Here is a 19,476-nt window from a genome sequence, read left to right as displayed (position 1 = left end):
AAAGTTCACTATGTAGCGGCAATTTCAGAGCCTGTAGTGAGGCAATCGGTTGACAAACTGCACACGTACTGCCTGTAAGGTGTTGCGTGAGTAAGCCACAGGTTGAATGTTGCCAGTCTTAAATGACACACCATTCACAGGCATAGATGCATACATGAGTTTCATTGGAAGCACCAAAACCTAATGGGTTTAACACAGCAAGTCCCTCTGCAACATATGTGCTGAGTGGAGAATGGTGAAGAGCGATGCACATTCAGTAAAGAGCAGGAAGGAAAAACCAAAGCCATACGCCCCCAAGCGCAGGCAGCAGTGTTAATTGCACTGAAAAGAAGTTGTACAGATTATGCATAAGCAATGCACATTTCCCACTCAAAAACAGAGAAAAACAAATGTGCAGCACGTTCAAATAAATACAGGAAGCGCAGGATTTCATGTAGAAGTGTTAGAACTAGGCTCGGCTGCAAGTAGTGCTTTGAATTTCGCAGCCAGTGAACAGCGTGACTAATAGAGAGAAAAAGAAACTTGACCTTTCCGTTTTCAGTAGGAACGTCACAAAAAAAGGGCTGAGTAAGTGATTACCTCGATGAACTAGCACTCAAAATGAAAAACCTACAGTGTTTAACAGGGCCCGGACAAAAAAGAAAATTATCACAAAGCCTCCGCACCCCGCACACCCAAACAGCACAACAGCACACTTAGGTGCACTTTGGGTGCGCATGCAAGCGTGCACAGAGTTGAAGTAGGGTTTCTGGGAGTGGGTGGGCAGAGCAGCAGGAGGCATTGAGTGCAACAAAGTCCATATGCTGCTGTTTATAGTCCACGTTACGGCAGCCTGGGAGTCTTCCTCTTAGGCATGCAGCGTGGAGCCAGGTCCAAAGCAGGCAAGAGAGAGCTAATCCAGGAGTGTGTACAGCACACTTAGGTACACAAGCATTTAACAATGGGTGAACATGCCCGGGCTTTGTCTAGCAGTAAAGTCAACAATAGAACAGAGAGCCACATGTTGGAAACCATTTAGTGTGCAGAACATTCCTGCACGGATCTGAAATATGTTGGAGCAGCAGTACTATGTTTTGTGGTCTGTGGATATGTTTGTATGTTTGTTGTCTGGGAAAAGTGGTGGGCAAGTTGAATGGATGATTACGGGAGAGTGGAGTTGTGTGTTTAAGGGTATAAGGCGATAAGTGAGGTGTGAGTGTTGAAGGGACATCAGAGCTCTGGAGGTATGCATTGGTACGTTGAGCCCTGGGCTGCAAGAGGGTGGGTGTGTGTGATGGATGAGCTGGTCATTAGCACGCGTGCACTGCAATTTGAAGATACCATAAGGAAAACAGGCTCTGGCATTAACTAGCAAAAGGCTCTGGGATTAACTAGCAAGAGGCTCTGGGATTAACTAGTGAGAGGCTTTGTGATTAACTAGCATGGGGCTCTGGGATTAACTAGCGAGAGGCTCTGGCATTAACTAGCAAGAGGCTCTGGCATTAACTAGTGAGAGGCTTTGGGATTAACTAGCAAGTAAAGGCAACACAGCAGTAAAGAGCTGGAGGCTGTAACATGACCTGAGAGGCCCAGCAGGGGCAACACAGGATGCACAGGAGCAATAGTGCATGATGCATGCACGCACTGCAATATGAAGGAACTGGGCTGAATAGCTGACACATGACTACCTTGTAATGTTGGTGCAGTTGCAGGTTTCTCGCCCTTGTTATCCTTTTTGCTGCACATGCGCTAGTGAATAGTGTGTCAGCGCTCTGCATGTTTAACACCTCTGCGCAGGACGCAGATCACTGAACACGTTCGGAAATGTCCGCATGCGCGTCTCATGGTCCTTTTCCTGCGCATACTTAGGTGATTCTCTCTCAGAGTTTGTTATTGCTGTCTTAGCGCTCGATATGTTTACACCCCTGCATAAGACTCCGATTCTTGAGCATGCGCAGTTTGTTCTATGATGTACGCATGCCCGGCGCATCACGCGATTACTGCGCATGCTCTGTGAAGCTGTCTCTCAGCACTGCGCATGCTCTGAGGATCAGTTTGTCAGCACTGCGCATGTCTGTTCTTCGGGTTTGCGGCTCGGCTTTGCTGATGTGGATCTTTAGTGCGAGGTCCCGAGCGGTGGAAGGGGTCCAGTTCGTTCTCCTGGGACCACAAATACTATGTTTTCAAATGTAAAATAATTCCAGCGGTCAAAGCAGGCAGGAACTAAACAGTACGACGTTCCCTTACTTTTCGGGCTAACCCGTCATCCTTCCCTTACGGTAGTGGATAGTTCCCATCCGAGAAACGGACCATAGCAACGGCCCGCCCATTATTCTCCACGTGACTTCCTACAGTCGTGGCTGGTTCCCATTAGAGAAAGGGACCTTAGCAATGGCCTTGCTGCTCTTCTTCACGTGACTTCCACGTCTTCATTGTGCTTTTCCAGGGCCATTGAATGAAGTGCTTCCGGGGCAGAGGGTGGATCCGGCTAGAGCGTGGTGCCGAGTTCCTGTTGCCAGCAGCAGGGGCGGCGCGGGCGTTTGCACGTCATCATACAGGAGCAGGGAGAGTTGCCGTACGGAGCAGGCAGCGGATGCAGGCAGGTGCGACGTGTTGGGGGGCCGATATGAGTGAGCAGGGAAATACTCTGGAGAAGGCGGCTGCGGAGTGAGGGTGCAAGATGGCCTAAGGCCTGCACCTGGGAGGGTGATGCATTGGGAGGCAAGGGTACCCTGGGGTCTGCAGGGGCTGCTGCACCTGGGAGAGGTGATGCATTGGGAGGCCAGGGTACCCTGGGGTCTGCAGGGGCTGTTGCGCCTGGGAGAGGTGACACATTGGGTAGTAAGGGTACCCTGGGGTCTGCAGGGGTTGCTGCGCCTGGGAGGGGTAATGCATTGGGAGGCAAGGGTACCCTGGGGTCTGCAGGGGCTGCTGCACCTGGGAGAGGTGATGCATTGGGAGGCCAGGGTACCCTGGGGTCTGCAGGGGCTGTTGCGCCTGGGAGAGGTGACACATTGGGTAGTAAGGGTACCCTGGGGTCTGCAGGGGTTGCTGCGCCTGGGAGGGGTAATGCATTGGGAGGCCAGAGTACCCTGGGGTGTGCAGGGGCTGGTGGTGGTGGGGGTGCAAGTTGGCCTAAGGCCTGCGCCTGGGACTGCAGGGGCTGCTGCACTTGGGAGGGGTGATGCTTTTGGAGGCTAGGGTACCAAGGGGTCTGCAGGGGTTGCTGCGTCTGGAAGGGGTGATGCATTGGGAGGCAAGGGTACCCTTGGCTCTGGAGGGGTGGCTGTGCCTGGGAGGGGTGATGCATTGGGTAGTAAGGGTACCCTGCGGTCTGCAGGGGTTGCTGCGCCTGGGAGGGTGATGCATTGGGAGGTCAGAGTACCCTGGGGTATGCAGGGGCTGCTGCGCCTGGGAGGGGTGATGCATTGGGTAGTAAGGGTACCCTGGGGTACGCAGGGGCTGCTGTGCCTGGGAGGGGTGACACATTGGGTAGTAAGGGTACCCTGGGGTCTGCAGGGGCTGCTGCGCCTGGGAGGGCTGATGCATTGGGAGGCAAGGGTACCCTTGGCTCTGCAGGGGTGGCTGTGCCTGGGAGGGTGATGCATTGGGAGTACGAGGGTACCCTGGGGTATGCAGGGGCTGCTGCGCCTGGGAGGGGTGATGCATTGGGTAGTAAGGGTACCCTGGGGTACGCAGGGGCTGCTGTGCCTTGGAGGGGTGACACATTGGGTAGTAAGGGTACCCTGGGGTCTGCAGGGGCTGCTGCGCCTGGGAGGGCTGATGCATTGGGAGGCAAGGGTACCCTTGGCTCTGCAGGGGTGGCTGTGCCTGGGAGGGTGATGCATTGGGAGTACGAGGGTACCCTGGGGTCTGCAGGGGTTGCTGCGCCTGGGAGGGTGATGCATTGGGAGGTCAGGGTACCCTGGGGTCTGCAGGGGTTGCTGCGCCTGGGAGGGTGATGCATTGGGAGGTCAGGGTACCCTGGGGTATGCAGGGGCTGCTGCGCCTTGGAGGGGTGATGCATTGGGTAGTAAGGGTACCCTGGGGTATGCAGGGGCTGCTGTGCCTGGGAGGAGTGACACATTGGGTAGTAAGGGTACCCTGGGGTCTGCAGGGGCTGCTGCGCCTGGGAGGGCTGATGCATTGGGTAGTAAGGGTACCCTGGGGTCTGCAGGGGTTGCTGCGCCTGGGAGGGTGATGCATTGGGAGGTCCGGGTACGCTGGGGTCTGCAGGAGTTGCTGCGCCTGGGAGGGTGATGCATTGGGTAGTAAGGGTACCCTGGGGTATGCAGGGGCTGCTGTGCCTGGGGGGGTGACACATTGGGTAGTAAGGGTACCCTGGGGTCTGCAGGGGCTGCTGTGCCTGGGAGGGGTGACACATTGGGTAGTAAGGGTACCATGGGGTCTGCAGGGGTTGCTGTGCCTTGGAGGGTGATGCATTGGGAGGCAAGGGTACCCTGGGGTCTACAGGGATGATGCATTGGGAGGCAAGGGTACCCTGGGGTCTGCAGGGGTGATGCATGGGAGGCAAGGGTACCCTAGGGGCTGCTGCGCCTGGGAGGGGTGATGCAATGGGAGGCAAGGGTATCCTGGGGTCTGCAGGGGTTGCTGCTCCTGGGAGAGTGATGCATTGGGAGGCAAGGGTAACCCAAGGTCTGCAGTGCAAGGGCAGCTGTGCCTGGGAGGGTAGTGCATTGGGAGGCAAGGGTACCCTGGGGTCTGCAGGGGCTGCTGTGCCTGGGAGGGTGATGCATTGGGAGGCAAGGGCAAACCGGGGTCTGCAGGGGTTGGTGGTGGTGTATCTGACAAGGTGTCTCTTAGGACTGGAGGGGGGAGCCCAAGTGGGAAGAAAAGTGGCAAGGGTGATGGTGGGAAAGGGAAATTGGCTGCGGGTGGTGGTTGGCAGTCTCTAGCGGAGGGTTTGGTGGGAGCCGGTGTTGATGGTGAGAGGAAAAATTGGGGGTTGCTTGAGGATGTCAGGGGGGAGCTGCTTTGTAGTAGACCCCCCCCCCCCCATCCTCCTCTGTGAATTGGAGGGTGGAGGGAAGTGGTGGTTCTGGTGATGGACAGCAGTGTGTGGGTGGGTGTGAGGCTGTGGTTGAATCCATGGAGGCAGAGTTGGGGTGGCAGGTGGTCATAAAGTCGGCAAAGTCCGATCAGGATCTCAATGGAGTTGGCCCTTTTGTGATGTCAGAGTGGGTCTGGAAAGGGATTGGTGCTGTGCAGTCTGTCCAGGTAATCAGTAGGGGGCGTTTGTTGGTTAAGGGTGTGGGTGAGCTGACCAGGAACAAAACATTGGATTTGGGATGTCTTGGGAGACATCCTGTTTCTGTGTCGAATCAGGGTGGTGCGGTGTGTAAGAGAGTGATTTATGGTGTACCTCTTTGTGTGCATTACAGGGACATTGAGTTTGTTGCAAGAGTTGGGGGTTTTGGAGGTGTGACGGTTGGGTAGGAAAGATCCTGATGGGGGTATCATTTCTACTACTGTGGCTTTTTGGTTTAGTGTGAGTGAGGAGCCGGAGCATGTGTTTTTGGGGTTTCGGGTGAAGCCTTATGTCCCAGCCCCCCTTAGGTGCTATAAGTGTCGGGCGTATGGTCACGTGGCGCGATCTCATAGGAAGAAGAGAAGGTCTGGTAAGTGTGGGGGTCCCCATGATATTAAGGATTGTGTCTCTGTATGTACACCAAAGTGTTACAATTGTGGTAGGGATCATGTTGCTTCTTTTAGGGGGTGTGTTGCACATGTGGAGGCCTGTAAGGATGTGAGCACTAAGGTGTGTCATAACATCAGCTGCAGCAGTTCAGGAGGTGCGGGCGGAGCAGGTGGTTGTGGTGGGTAGTCCTGCTGTAGTGGTGAAGCGACTGGAGGTGGGGGAGGTTCAGTCTTTGGCGGTTGAGAGGGTGATTGGAGGGGGTGTCACTATCAGAATGGCGGATTTGTTGTGTTTTATTATCGTAACTGTTAATATGATGGCCGAGTGTCCGCCGATCGGACGGGTTACAGGCGGTGGTGAAGGCAGCGAAGATGTATTTAAGGAAGTACATAGGATGATGAGTGGTGGTGTTTTTGTGCTCCCATGTCCCCCTCCCTTGTCGCGCTCTGAAACACTTGTGTACGAGTGCGATACTAATAAAATATCAATATTAAAGTGGACCATAGTTGCAAAATACAATTCATTCCTTTTGCGGCAGGCCTTTTGAATAGTACCCAATTGGGGGGTGGGGAGGGTGGGAGTTTGTTGATCAAATGTAATGCAAATTGTGTACAATTTAATCAATATCAATAATTGATATTTATTCAGCAACAATGTTAAAAACTACTAGTTGCACGGTGAAGCAACTCATCAAAGTGGCACACTTGGACTGAAAAAACTCCCACACTAGCATTTAGTGTTTTTGCAAAGTTGTTGACTCGCAATGTAATAAAATCTGTTTCATTTGAATAGCAGTGATTTATTGATATTGGGTAGGAGTTACTTAACTGTGGGGTGTAGTTTCGGAGTGGCGCACATGCCGAGCGCAGGGGGCGCATTGGTAGTATTTTGCCCTGGGCACCAACTGGAAAAGTAACTGTCCTGGGTGGATGGGCTCCTTTTAATCTCCCTGGGACCTCAAATGCTACGTTTTTAAATGTGAGTAATGTCTTAAGGAATCATTGGGGAATCATTTGCTGTGGGTGAGAGACCAGCGACTATTCACTCCTCTTTTAGTGAGAAAGTGATCATCTGTTTTGGCCAATTTACGTTGTCTCTGCTTGTTCTACATAAACCTCCAGTTAATCCTGTCCTCTGTGTATGTGATGGACGGTGCATTCCTGGGCGAGGAGAGAACGGAAGCTCCTCTTTGGATGTTTCCATTATATATCGTTACAGGATGTCTTGCGTTTGTAGTATTTAATAACGTAATAATGTCTTCCATTTCTAGATCTAAACACAATATTGCATCATCCTACTCTGCAAAACGTAAGAAACACAGGCACCAAAAGGTAAATAACTGCTGTAGTTTTTGTCTGCACATGTTGTTCTATGCTTCTGAGATATCTGGTCTCCCACCCTGCGTTCCTGTACCCTTCATGTCTACTTCACTTCTGTCTTGTCTCCATTCCTGCCTCTTCCTAAAACTGGTGTCCAGATCCAGGTTTAGCATCCAGGTCTGTGGCTCAGTGGACTAGTGCATTCTCTGGTAGTATCCTTGGTTGTGAGATCTCATAATCACTAGTTTGAATCCTGCAGGTCCACCCAGCCCTTCATCCATCCAAGATGGACAGAATGAGCCACTGAGTTTTGTAACAATGAAAATCTGATTTTCAAGGAGGAAATGGCCTAGCCATCAATGCCGCAAACACTAGGAGCATGGTCTTTAGTGTTGGGGGAAAAGAAGAAACCGAAACCCCTAAGGTTAGAAGAGGTTTGCATAGATTGCATCAACCACTATGATTATCTAGGCTTGAAGGTGGCGTTGTCCTGCTGTTGGGATCTGCACATGGACACGGCGAGGGTCTCATTGGCTACATACAGTGGGGCCCTCTAGAGGTTCTCGAGCAACTTTGGCAATGTTGCTATCCTACAAAGCCCAAGCAAGGCAGGCACGATCTGTGGAGCAGTGGGGGGAATACAAACTGCTCACTACTAACCACAATTGAAAATAAATATCTCACAAACATGCTGGGTTTCCATTTGGCTATCCCGAATATACCGGTTTGGTTGGAAACGGCGATCCAAAGTCCACATTCTATTACTGAGTTTGCTTGTGGTCAAATGAACTTTTAGTTAAGTATAGGGAGGCCGTGAAAGATGTGTTGACACAGGCTGGGGTTGCGGCTCTGCCGGGGATTGTACATATTACGGTAGAAATGAGAGTACCAGGCTTGAGTGAGCTTTGGTGCATTCCCTCAGCTATGACTGGTGCAGTCCAGAGAGGTGAAATCAGCGATGGGGAAGAATTTTGAATGCAACTTTGTTTCTAAAGCCGAAGGTTCAACTGCCTTTCTGCGCTACTGTAATATGAAGCAGAATATGGGTTATGCAGGCCTTGCTGCGCTACTGTAATATGAAGCAGAATATGGGTTATGCAGGCCTTGCTGCGCTACTGTAATATGGAGCAGAATATGGGTTATGAGGGCCTTGCTGCGCTACTGTAATATGAAGCAGAATATGGGATATGCAGGCCTTGCTGCGCTACTGTAATATGAAGCAGAATATGGGTTATGCGGGCCTTGCTGCGCTACTGTGATATGAAGCAGAATATGGGTTATGCGGGCCTTGCTCCGCTACTGTAATATGAAGCAGAATATGGGTTATGCGGGCCTTGCTGCGCTACTGTAATATGAAGCAGAATATGGGTTATGCAGGCCTTGCTGCACTATTGTAATATGAAGCAGAATATGGGTTATGCAGGCCTTGCTGCGCTACTGTAATATGAAGCAGAATATGGGTTATGAAGTGTATCTGGGTTTTGTAAACACCAACTATGAAAGATCATTGTATGCAAAATTTCTAATAGGGCCTCTACCAATCACTAACCTCTAATAAGTGGGGCCATTCTGTTTTTTCGACTTGCCCCCCTGTGTGTTTGCATTTGTGATTTCTGCTCCAATTCTAGCCCCGTACCAGTAGTTTTCTTAACATGTTAATATCTTGTGTGGGCATTGAGACTGAGAAGGAAAAGACCATGTTGATTTTATCTGGGGACAATTTACTGTACTAATGATCACCATTGCCAGAGGTGTTTTCCTCTGTGTGTTGTTTTTGATATGCACTATTGGAGGTTCCATGCCTTGGTATGAGTGGGTATGCATACATCTAAAGAGTACTTCTTGAATGTTTGACATGATTCACTAAATGTTACAGTCACTATATGTCAGCCATCAAACACTCCACTGACATCTGCCTCCTTCTTGAAGACATTGACCTCGACATTCTCACACTTACCGAAACATGGTTCAATGCCAGTTTGGTCACTGCTTTTGACTCTCTTCTCCCTGATGGCTACGAGATCCTTTCCAAGCCATGACGTACCTGTGCTGGCAGTGGGGTTTCCCTTATCCATGAGTGGGTTCCTTCCTCCCTCCTTCCCACTCAGCTCTACTCTCCCTTTGAGAGCTTGGTTTGCAAGTTGGTCATCTCTCCCTCCTCCTCTCTGACCATTGTCATGGTCTACGGGTCCCATGGTGCTACCACCCTGTCCCTCTATGAATGGGCTGATTTCTGCTCCTCTCTCCTCTGAACCTCCTCTAAACTCCATTCTTGGGCGAATTCAACCTCCCCTTGTACTCTGCTGACACAGTATCCACTCTCTTCCTTGAACCCTTCACCTCGCTCTCCCTCTTTATTTTCCCTTCGGGTCCAAACCACACAGCAGGACACTCTTGACACCCTCATCCATTCTGATCTTTCCCTCTCTCCCGCGCCACTGATCACACCTCTTTCCTTGTCAGACCACTCTCTCCTCCCTTCTTACCTGGGTCCCCTCGGCCCTTTAACCGCACCTCCTCCAGCCCTGCCAATATCATTCACAAACATCTGTCCGATGAAACAAGTGTCAGGTGCTGTCTTCACATCCAACTTCATCCCCCTCTGCCCCAACCCAGACTCTACCTCTGACTCTGCTCTCAGCATCCTCCATCTGGCTATTACTAACACTCTGGACATTCTTGCCCCAGTCATGAGGATCCGCTTGAAACCTGCTTCCCAAGCGCAATACCTGGTATGACTCCGAACTTGCAGCCGTGAAACTCAAATGCAGAGCTGCGGAACTGAAGTGGCAAACCTCGGGTTCACCCTCTGACAAACGGGCCTGCCGCCTGCTCCAAAGATGATAAAGACTACCCGTGCCAAGAAAAGGGCCCACATCCAGGCATGGGTATCTGGTGCATCCAACAACACGGCTGAACTCTTTAAAATCTGCAGGGAACTAGCCAAGCCTTCTGCAGTCTCCTCCTTCTCTCTTTCGTCCCAAGGACCTCTGCAATGCACTGGTCACACACTTCACCACTAAAACTCTGGACATCTTGAGCGCCCTTGCTACCCTCTCCTCCAGCCTCTCTCACTCTATAGTGGTAGGGGCACTCCCTTGTGCACCCCCTCCTGAAAAAGATTTCAGAATATCCCTACCTGTCCAGCCAACTACCACCCATTTCTGTCACCCCTTCCTTGGGGAAACTCCTGGAGAAGCTGGACTTCTCCTAACTTACCTCACATATTCAACCTGTTGGCGGTCTCCACAACCATCAATCTGGATTCCGAGCAACCAGAGGCACGGAAACTGCTCTTCTTAAGACCTGTGAAGAGCTGCTCCCATCTCTGGACACTCTCTCCTCTGCCTTTGACACAGTCAACCACTCCATCCTCATAAAACTGCTCCATGAAATCCTTCATATCTTGGAGCAGGCACTGGACTGGCTGATCTCCTTCCTAACTGATTGTTCGTCCAAGTTAATCTGGGCACCTTCTCTTCACCTATCATTCTCCACCTGTGGTGTCCCCCAGGGCTCCAATCTCTCCCCCCTGGCTTTTTAACATTTAACCTTCTCTGCTGGCACTCCTCATTTCCTCCTTCTCCCCCAGATTCCAGTATTACACAGATGAGACACAATTATTTTTCCAGCTTCCTGCTGACCCTCTTGCAGACTGCCTAGCTGCCACCCAGTCCTGGTGCACTTCCAACAATCTCTGCCTCAACGACAGCAAGACTGGCCATCCTTTATGGGCTCTCCCCCTTCTTCATCTGAAGCCGCAAACCTTGGAGTTATCTTTAACTCCTCTTTCCTTCCTCCCGCACATTCAGGACATTGCCAAGAAGTTCAACTTTCAACTCTTCCTTCTCAAAGGAATTCTCCCATTTCTCACTTTCCCACAAAAGCTCAATGTTACCAAAGCTCTGGTTCTCTCTAGGCTACAATACTGCAACAGCCTTCTCTTGATTCTACCCTCATCCTCTCTATCTCTATGACCCCTGCAGCTAATCCAGAATAGGGCAGCAAGATGTATCCTTGGCCTCAAGCCCAGGGACCGCATCTCTCCTTCCCTAAAAACTCTTCACTGGCTATGAGTTGCTGCAAAGATCAAGTCCAAATCCCTTTGTATCATCCAATACGGATGTCTGGGGCCACGCTATCTGCATCTTGCTCTTACTAAATACTCACCCTCTAGACCTCTACATTCCTCTGGTACCAACTATCTGCGTGTCAATCGTTTCTCTAAACAGAGGGCTGGAGGCAGATCTTTCCTCAGTTGTCTCCCTCTTATTTAATAGCCTCCCCCTTCTTCTTGAGCCGGATCTCCTCAAATTCCGGAAGCTCCTCAGGAATTTCCTTTTCACCTCCTCTGTCCCTTCTTCCCTCCTCTGCTAATCTCAGTCGCTGTGATTGGTGTTCGGGGCCCTGGCCTTCCACACCTAATCGCCTCCCACACTGCCTGCGCGCTGCACTTGCCTTGACATTAACAGCCTTCGCCACTGTAGGCCTGCACTTTTACACCTGCTACTCACTCACAAGCACTTCAGCACTTACCCTCCCCCCACCCCACTCTACCCCCCTCCTCTCTGCACTTGCACGCTCTAATGCTCACAAGGCCTAGTAGGTTTGTCTTTATCCTCCAGTTTATTGTTTTTTGTCCCATGTTCCCTCCCTGTTGCCCTGTGGGCGGTTAGAAACACAATGTACTTGTTGTACTAGCGCCTAACAAATGCACAATAAATAAAAAAAATAAACCAATGCTGTGCAATAGGGTGTAATATTCATGAATGTTGAGATGCATTGTATTTTTATTATATTCTTTTTACAATGTGTATTGTATGTGGAGCCTTTCCCTGTTAAGGTACGTAGACCCAGTGGCCTTTAAGCCCTCTAGCGCGGAGCCTTTCCCTGTTAAGGTACGTAGACCCAGTGGCCTTTAAGCCCTCTAGCTCGAGCCTTTCCCTGTTAAGGTACGTAGACCCAGTGGCCTTTAAGCCCTCTAGCGCGGAGCCTTTCCCTGTTAAGGTACGTAGTCCCAGTGGCCTTTAAGCCCTCTAGCGCGGAGCCTTTCCCTGTTAAGTTACGTAGACCCAGTGGCCGTTAAGCCCTCTAGCGCGGAGCCTTTCCCTGTTAATGTACCTAGACCCAGTGGCCTTTAAGCCCTCTAGTGTGGAGCCTTTCCCTGTTAATGTACGTAGACCCAGTGGCCTTTAAGCCCTCTAGCGTGGAGCCTTTCCCTGTTAAGGTACGTAGACCCAGTGGCCTTTAAGCCCTCTAGCGCGGAGCCTTTCCCTGTTAAGGTACGTAGACCCAGTGGCCTTTAAGCCCTCTAGCGCGGAGCCTTTCCCTGTTAAGGTACGTAGACCCAGTGGCCTTTAAGCCCTCTAGCGTGGAGCCTTTCCCTGTTAAGGTACGTAGACCCAGTGGCCTTCAAGCCCTCTAGCGTGGAGCCTTTCCCTGTTAAGGTACGTAGACCCAGTGGCCTTTAAGCCCTCTAGCGCGGAGCCTTTCCCTGTTAAGGTACGTAGACCCTTTCCCTGTTAAGGTACGTAGACCCAGTGGCCTTTAATTTGAAGAATATGTTTTGTAGTGAGTCAAGAGTCTTTAAAGCCAACAGATGAGTATATTGTTCCAGTGAAGTGTGGGAGATTAGGAGTCCTTTCCCAATCTGATCACACTAGTACAGTGGTCTCCAAAGGTTTTCATACTTACCCCCCTCCCTCACCCCCACTTTGAGTAAACCTATTGTTTCTGCCCCCCCCCCCACCTACAAGTTGGTCCCCCCCGTTCCCTTTGGTGGGGCCTAAAGGATGTCCAGGGGGGCCATGCTCTTTTCATTGTAAGCAGATGTTCTACTGCTTATATTTTCCATTAAAAGCAGTCACCTTAATCCTTTAAAAAAAAGCATCTGGGGCCTTGGCTAGAACTACACCAATCATGATTGGGCAAGGAAGAAATAGGGTGACTACCTTCCACCCCTTAATCTCTGTTATAGGTGTGTGCGTGGTATAATTACTATGCAAGCTTGTCCCCCTTATTCCAATTAAGCTAACAACCACCACTAGGGTTCCTAAATTCACTGGGATCCCTTAATTCGGTTGCAGAGGGTCCAGGTGTCGTGGATGTAGTGGTCACTTTCAGTCCCTGGATTGGGTCCCGCTAAGTGGCGGTTCCTAGGACCGATTAACAACATTCAACCACGAATGGGAGTGGATTGCCAGACAAGGGGATGTTACACTTCCGCTTTCTCTCTACCTCACCTTTGCTGATGTCCCCGACTGCTGGGCATACTGGCTACCTGGCCACCCACTGATATTACGGGTTCAGGCTCCTGCATGATCAGTGGCTCCTGCATGATCAGTTGCCCGTGCACTGCCTCCAGGCTACCCTCAGGCTACCCAGCCACTTAAGGGACTGTATATGCAACCCTACAGTCTCTTGACCACCTGCACATAAGAGCCACTTCCTGGCAGCATTTACTAGCTACTTGCACTCTCCCACTCCCCCCCCGCCCCCCCCTGGCACTTGTCCCGCACCCTTCCCCCTGCACTTGCACGTTCTGAATGACACTAGGCCTAGTAAGATTGTTGTTTTGTCCTCCCTTCCTTGGCTTTTCGTGCCTAGAAACACTTGTGTACAGGTGCGTTATAAATGACTTATCATATTAGAAAAGCCTGCTCTGCTAATCAATTATGTAAAACTAACTTATACTTAGGAAAGAGGGTTATTATCAGATGAGAATCCTGTCCCAGTCCTGAGGACAAAATAGTAAAAAGAAGCCAGTTAACAAGAGAAGTGAAAATAATATATAAAAGGGCATTACCCATACCAGATGGGGGAACACACAGAGAGTGGAAACGAGTCCCCCTAGGAGGTAGGGAAAACACCATATGAACAGGGTAAATGAGGAGTGAGTTTTAGATCATCAATTCATAACTAGGAAAGCCTGATAAGGGGTCAAGATACCCCAACTCGCGAAAGCCTGAAATTAGAGACTGGGCAGTGTCTACAAGGGACGACAAGAATGTGAGGAACCACTGCCAGAGAAAACATTCTAAATGTAGGACCACAGAAAGCACAAAAACTAAGAACTGATCTCGGAGACGATTCAAGGAGACTATGGGCCTCATTACAACTCAGGCGTTAAGGGTTAACGCCACCGTTAACCCTTAACGCCTGATTCCGATTTTAACGCCTGCTTTTAGCAGGCGTTAAAATCCATGGCGCTAACCCGCCATGGTGCTAATTACGCCGACGTAATTTACGGCGGCGTAATTAGCGCCTTCCCCACTCCCATTATGCCCTATGGGGCAAAAATGGGAATGGGGAAGGGAAAATGGGAAATGGGGATTTACCGCCCCACTCACCTCGGAATGGGGCGGTAAATCCGCCATCCACCATGGTGTAAACGTAGTTTACACCATGGTGGTAAAGTTGGTGCAACTAGCACCAAGGTCGTAATGACCTCCTATGTCAAGAAATATCTGTACCACAGAGAAAAGGTATAAATAAAGAGACTATCTGAAGAGAAGACCAGGCAAATATAAGAAACTCTCCTGGCCTATTTAAATTCATTGGATATAGTGGTAGGGGCAGATAGTTAGTTTGGAAGGAGGACACGTTTACTTTGGACTTCCTGACAACTGACTAGCACATTCCTTTAGATGGGTAGAGTGTTCCCTCTAGCAATAGGGAAAGATAAGCCTTTTGTTTAATGTCCTCAGTGTTTCCGGCTCCTTCTTCCGACCCACCACACAACTCGGTAGTTATGGTCATGCTGGGTACCATATTTCACTATGTAGTGCCAAGTAACCTTAAGTATAGTGCTAGCAACTCTGTAACATAACCGGTGTATTTATAAAGCTCACGTTCACCCCCGTAGGGGCATCTTGGCGCTAATAGCAGTTGTTTGTTACCCAACTTAATGGTACTCCTATCAACCTCGGAAGGAAGAAGGGCTCTGGGAACCTGCCAGGATTTGAACCTGTGACCATGAGGCCAAACAAAGGCCCCTGTAGTGGATGCATTAGTCCACTGAGCCACAGACCTGGCTGGTCTGGTTACGTCGGGGGTACCATATTTCCCTAAATAGTTTCACGTAACTGTAAGTATAGCGGTAGCATATTGTTTATTTGTAATGCGCCTATACACAAGTGTTTCGAGGTGCAATAAGGCTGGGGCGTGGGGTGGAAACAGGGGAGGCGAAAAGTGGTCTTACTAGGCCATGTAACATTGAGATCATGCAAGTGCAGTAACCAGAAGTGCAGGAGGAGGGGCGAAGTGCTGGAACAGGGCTGTTGGGCCAGTGACAGGTCATGGCCGGGGAAGAGAAGGGAAACAAAGCCAAGTGCAATGGAGAGGGAAGGAATGGCCATCCAGTCATGTGCAGGGGGGGGGGGGCAAGGGAGGGAGGTTGTGGTGGGTCCGGGGAGAACAAGGGCATGGGTGGACTGGACAAGGGGGCTGGTGCCCTGTAAGACTCTGAAGGAACCATGCCAGGGCAGAGGGGTAAAATTGGCAGGGGAGAGGGAAGGAAATGAGAAAAGGGAAGGTCTTGAGTCATTTAGACTAGCTAAGGATTTTTCTGACCAGTGAAAACGCAATCTAGCATTATTCACCGTTAAGTCAAACATATATTTTTTAGATCTTAATTTAGTAGATGATATATCGTAACTCCACTCAGCTGATAACAGATCATGGTCACTGAATGGTTGTTTTAGAATGCAAAATTGCATAATTGCTTGAAACGTAACCTTATCTGTATAGATGTAATCTATAATTGATCGAGTTGTCTCGCGGGGGGACATCTCCAGCTATAGTTCCATTAAGCATATACATGTTACGATGTCTCATCAATAGTTCCCAATTCCCACAAACAGGATTTTTAGCAAACTGTTTTGGGTCTAAACATTGTAAATTGAGATCACCCACCACAATGGTGTTGGTTATCTCTGGCGTCAGGGAAATTAAGTTAAATAATTGATTCAGTTCATGAAAGAACACCTGATCTGTTATTGCTAATGGGTTGAGATAGATGTTAACTAACGCAACAACTCCTGTGGGGAATTTAATTTTGACCATTTGAAGTAATATATTCGGAGCTTGCCACGGCAAAATGATCATTCCTCGACCCAATTTTACTGCTACAAGTAAACCTGCTGATGGTCGACCTCTCATATTAGCTTTGGCAGCTTGGAATGCAATATCATATCCATCCCACACTGTTCTGTCCACCAACTATGTTTCCTGAAGGGCCACCACGTCAAACTTATTCAAGGTTGCGGCACTCTGACCAGTTAGATGGATATATCCACAAGAATACCAGCAGGCCAAAGTTATGGTTCCTTGCTGTATTTTCTCGAATTGTTATGATGGGATATTTAATTCGTTAACATCATTAATTTCTTGATCTCGAAGCCAATTAGATTTGGATCTCACATTCTGCGTAGTTGTCAGCGATGGGGCTCACCTGTGATTCGGAGTCTGATTCGCAGGAAGATATATCAGATTCTGTAGGTTCTGTAGTCCTGTCCGGAGTTCCTTTTTTGGAGAAGAGATAGGGTCTGTTCCGGGAACTCGCCACAGTGGTTGTGTTGAGGACAGACAGCAATCAAAGTGGTGATTCCCCTGCACAGCCCTTTAAGGAGGAAAAAGCCAGTGGCACAAAAAACCCCTGTAGTTCTCTGACTAGACTGGCCAGAGTAAAGTCTCAATAGAAGTTTCTGAATGGAAGTGCGCAGGAATTCCGGAAACAGCTGGCAAGTAAATCCAGGCAGGAATCAGGCAAATAACACTTCAGTAAGAATTCAAGCAGGAATCCAGCAGGGATAAGGCGGTAAGGTTCCTTATTATTCTTAGGAATCCAGCAGAGGACAAGGCAGGAAGTAAATCCGAAGAGTAGGTGTAAAGAGATGGTTAACAATAGAAGGGGGGGTTACTAAATACAGTGAACTGCAAGAAAAGGAAAGGAAGGTAGCATAAAGTAGTACATGTAAGAACCAAGCAGCAAGAAAAAAGGAACCGCGTGTATTAACACAGAAAGAATGCCAAAACCAATAAGAACTCACCATATGTTGAAGAGTAGGAAAGAAGAAACAAGGTGTGTTAGCATTAAGAGAGAAATGCTAGCGACCGCAGAGTGAGCCCAAGCCTGAAAGGAAAAAAAAACACAAACAGGGTAGGAGGCAGAAAGAAATCAGCAACGGCACAAGAGTAGGAGGGAAACACGGAAATGAAATGCCCGAGAGCAGGCGGACAGAAAGCACAACAAAGGCAGGAGCCGAAAACAGCGAATAGTAAACATACCACATACCCGAGGACCACTGCAAGGGAAGCTATAAGAGGAGGAAATGCCAGGAGAAGGAGTAGCACACAAAGTGTCAGGAATCTGAGGAAAGACATTGGTCGGCGCTTCTTGCTTTGCAAGAGGCGATAAACTACATTTCCCATGAGGCATTGGGAAGTGTGTAGTTCTCCTATCGCGCGCTACAACAGATGCTCAATAACAGCAACTGTTAAGACTCGCCGCTGCCCGTGCCTCGGTGCAGGTAATTAATGATTCTCAGCACGGGTGGCGGCAGCTTAGGAGCAGGCATGCGGAAATTCTCAGACGCCGAAGGACTGATGGAGCTTCCCCGGGCCGCGACGGTGACGAACAGCTGAATAAACACGGGCCGCGGCGGTGAAGCGGGCTCAGTCCCAAAAGCTTTGGGCATCGCTCTTCAGGGTCCGGATGTTCCGGATGTCCTTGTGAGGCATCCGGACCATCAGTTAAGTGTTTTTGACCCCAGTGTTCATATTCTGGAGTTGCTATATGCTTACTTTGTTTATTAATTGATTACTTCAACACGGCAGTGAGTCTGTGATGTAACACGCCCTAAAGATACATGCCATGTTTTAGACACGCCATGTGGAGAAAACATGCTATAAAGCTCTGAACGGATAAAACAGGGCACTGGGAAAGATATAGAGACTATTCAAAGCACATGTATGGGTCCACACAGTACAAGGACATGTTCTTGTGTGTCTTTTTTCCTAAATCATTGTTTGTGGCTGTCATGACGCGTGCTCCATGGAAGCTATGGAGCCGATGGAAGGGCTGATTCCGTTCCTCCACTAGCGGTCTAGTCTCCCACACACTGCACGTTACCGTCATGACGCATATATATAGGCGTCGCACGCGGTAATCGATGCGTTGCAACCTTGCTTTCCTCGCCAGGTTCGTACGCTAGTGCTCCTCTCTGACTCCCCTTGTTAATTCCCGCTTGTTTTCTCTTCTCAAGTCCTCAGTGATTGCCCGCCCTGCTCCTAGCTGTGATCTCTCATGGTGCTTCCTCCACTCTGCTATTCCTCCTGCTTTGTAGTCCTTGTTCCTTCTTCCGCTCTAGTACTTTTCCCTAACTTGTTGTACATACATCTATGATTGTATGCTCCTTCCCACCGCAGCCTTCTGCAGACCTCTTCCTCATTCCTCGGCTACGGTCTCCATCCAAACAGCGCTACGTACGCTAGCTCGACTCCAGCAGTGTCTTCTGGGAATTGAAGTCCTCTCATCTACTTCAACGGAAAGCCTTCAGTCTGGATATTCGTAGTGCTACAACATCCAAGCATACCAGGGTTTTTCAGCCACGCTTTTCCCTGGAATTGGGGGCGGACTCCCAGAGGGTCCCTTCTGCCTTGCTGTTTGACAGCGGGCAGGGTGGCTTCGAGTGGAGCTCGTCCCAAACTCAACAAGAAAGGACTGGACCTCTGGAGAGAAAGGCGAGCCATAGACACAGACAGTTCCTCAGAAGAACACAGTACAGGTGAGGAGGAGGAGGAGGAGGGAACCAAGGAGGGTATTTGTCAAGCAACTAATACTTCATCGCATGACAGTGGCTTCATTGTGCCCGACGGGCCATGTGTCTCGTGTCTTCATAAAAAGGGACACCCCTTTGTTTGTGCCATTTAGCTTGTAAGCCAATCTATGAGTGTTCAAGAAATGACTGTCCAAGTCCTACGTTATGTTCAAGCCCTATGTTATGTTCAAAGTCCATGTTCTAGGTTATCCGCTTATGTTCTGTGAGGTGCAAAGTGGAGTTTAGAGAGCTCCTATGGTTCGTATGTAGCAAGGTGTTAGGCAGAAACCTGTGCAGTTCCCTTGGGGAACACTGCAAAAGATTTAAGACTACAGGTATAGCAGTAAACCCACTTGGTAGCAGTCTGCACCACCCAGATTTACCTGGTAGCTGTGGCTGAGCAGTCAGACTTCCCTCAAGAAGAGTTAGGCAGTATGCAAAGTATACACAATATGTACTCAGGCACAATAGCACAAGCAAACACTGACCAGAGCTTGGTTTCAAAAGTATATAGTTATTTATTTTTAAGAACACACAAATTGAAAACACTCTAGCAAAATATAATAAAACACTCCAAACACAGTTATATGGAAAGCAGTCCCAATCCTTATTCCTATCTAGACAACTCTAGGTTAACACCACATAATTAAAACAGAGGTGAGCGCTTAACGTTAGATGACACTCTAGTAGGTTAAAGAAG

General features: G+C 49.5%; 1 protein-coding gene and 1 pseudogene across 1 annotated transcript in view; one reads left to right on the top strand and one right to left on the bottom strand.

Moving 5' to 3' along the window:
- Positions 1–19,476, bottom strand: part of LOC138498530 (zinc finger protein 585A-like) — a 1,446,290-nt pseudogene that overhangs the window by 1,072,691 nt on the left and 354,123 nt on the right.
- LOC138498532 (zinc finger protein 850-like) overlaps positions 2,458–19,476 on the top strand; it is a 511,734-nt gene continuing 494,715 nt past the window's right edge. Inside the window, exons 1-2 of the mRNA XM_069622312.1 lie at positions 2,458–2,582; positions 6,909–6,969. The gene's annotated coding sequence lies outside the window, so the exon portion shown is untranslated. The remainder of the gene's footprint in view (positions 2,583–6,908; positions 6,970–19,476) is intronic.

Source organism: Ambystoma mexicanum, chromosome 5q (genome assembly GCF_040938575.1).
Source record: "Ambystoma mexicanum isolate Mex_15411 chromosome 5q, UKY_AmexF1_1, whole genome shotgun sequence".
In the NCBI taxonomy this organism is placed as follows: Eukaryota; Metazoa; Chordata; class Amphibia; order Caudata; family Ambystomatidae; genus Ambystoma; species Ambystoma mexicanum.
Note: the sequence above shows the minus strand (reverse complement) of the source record. Positions and strands in the feature narration are given on the sequence as shown.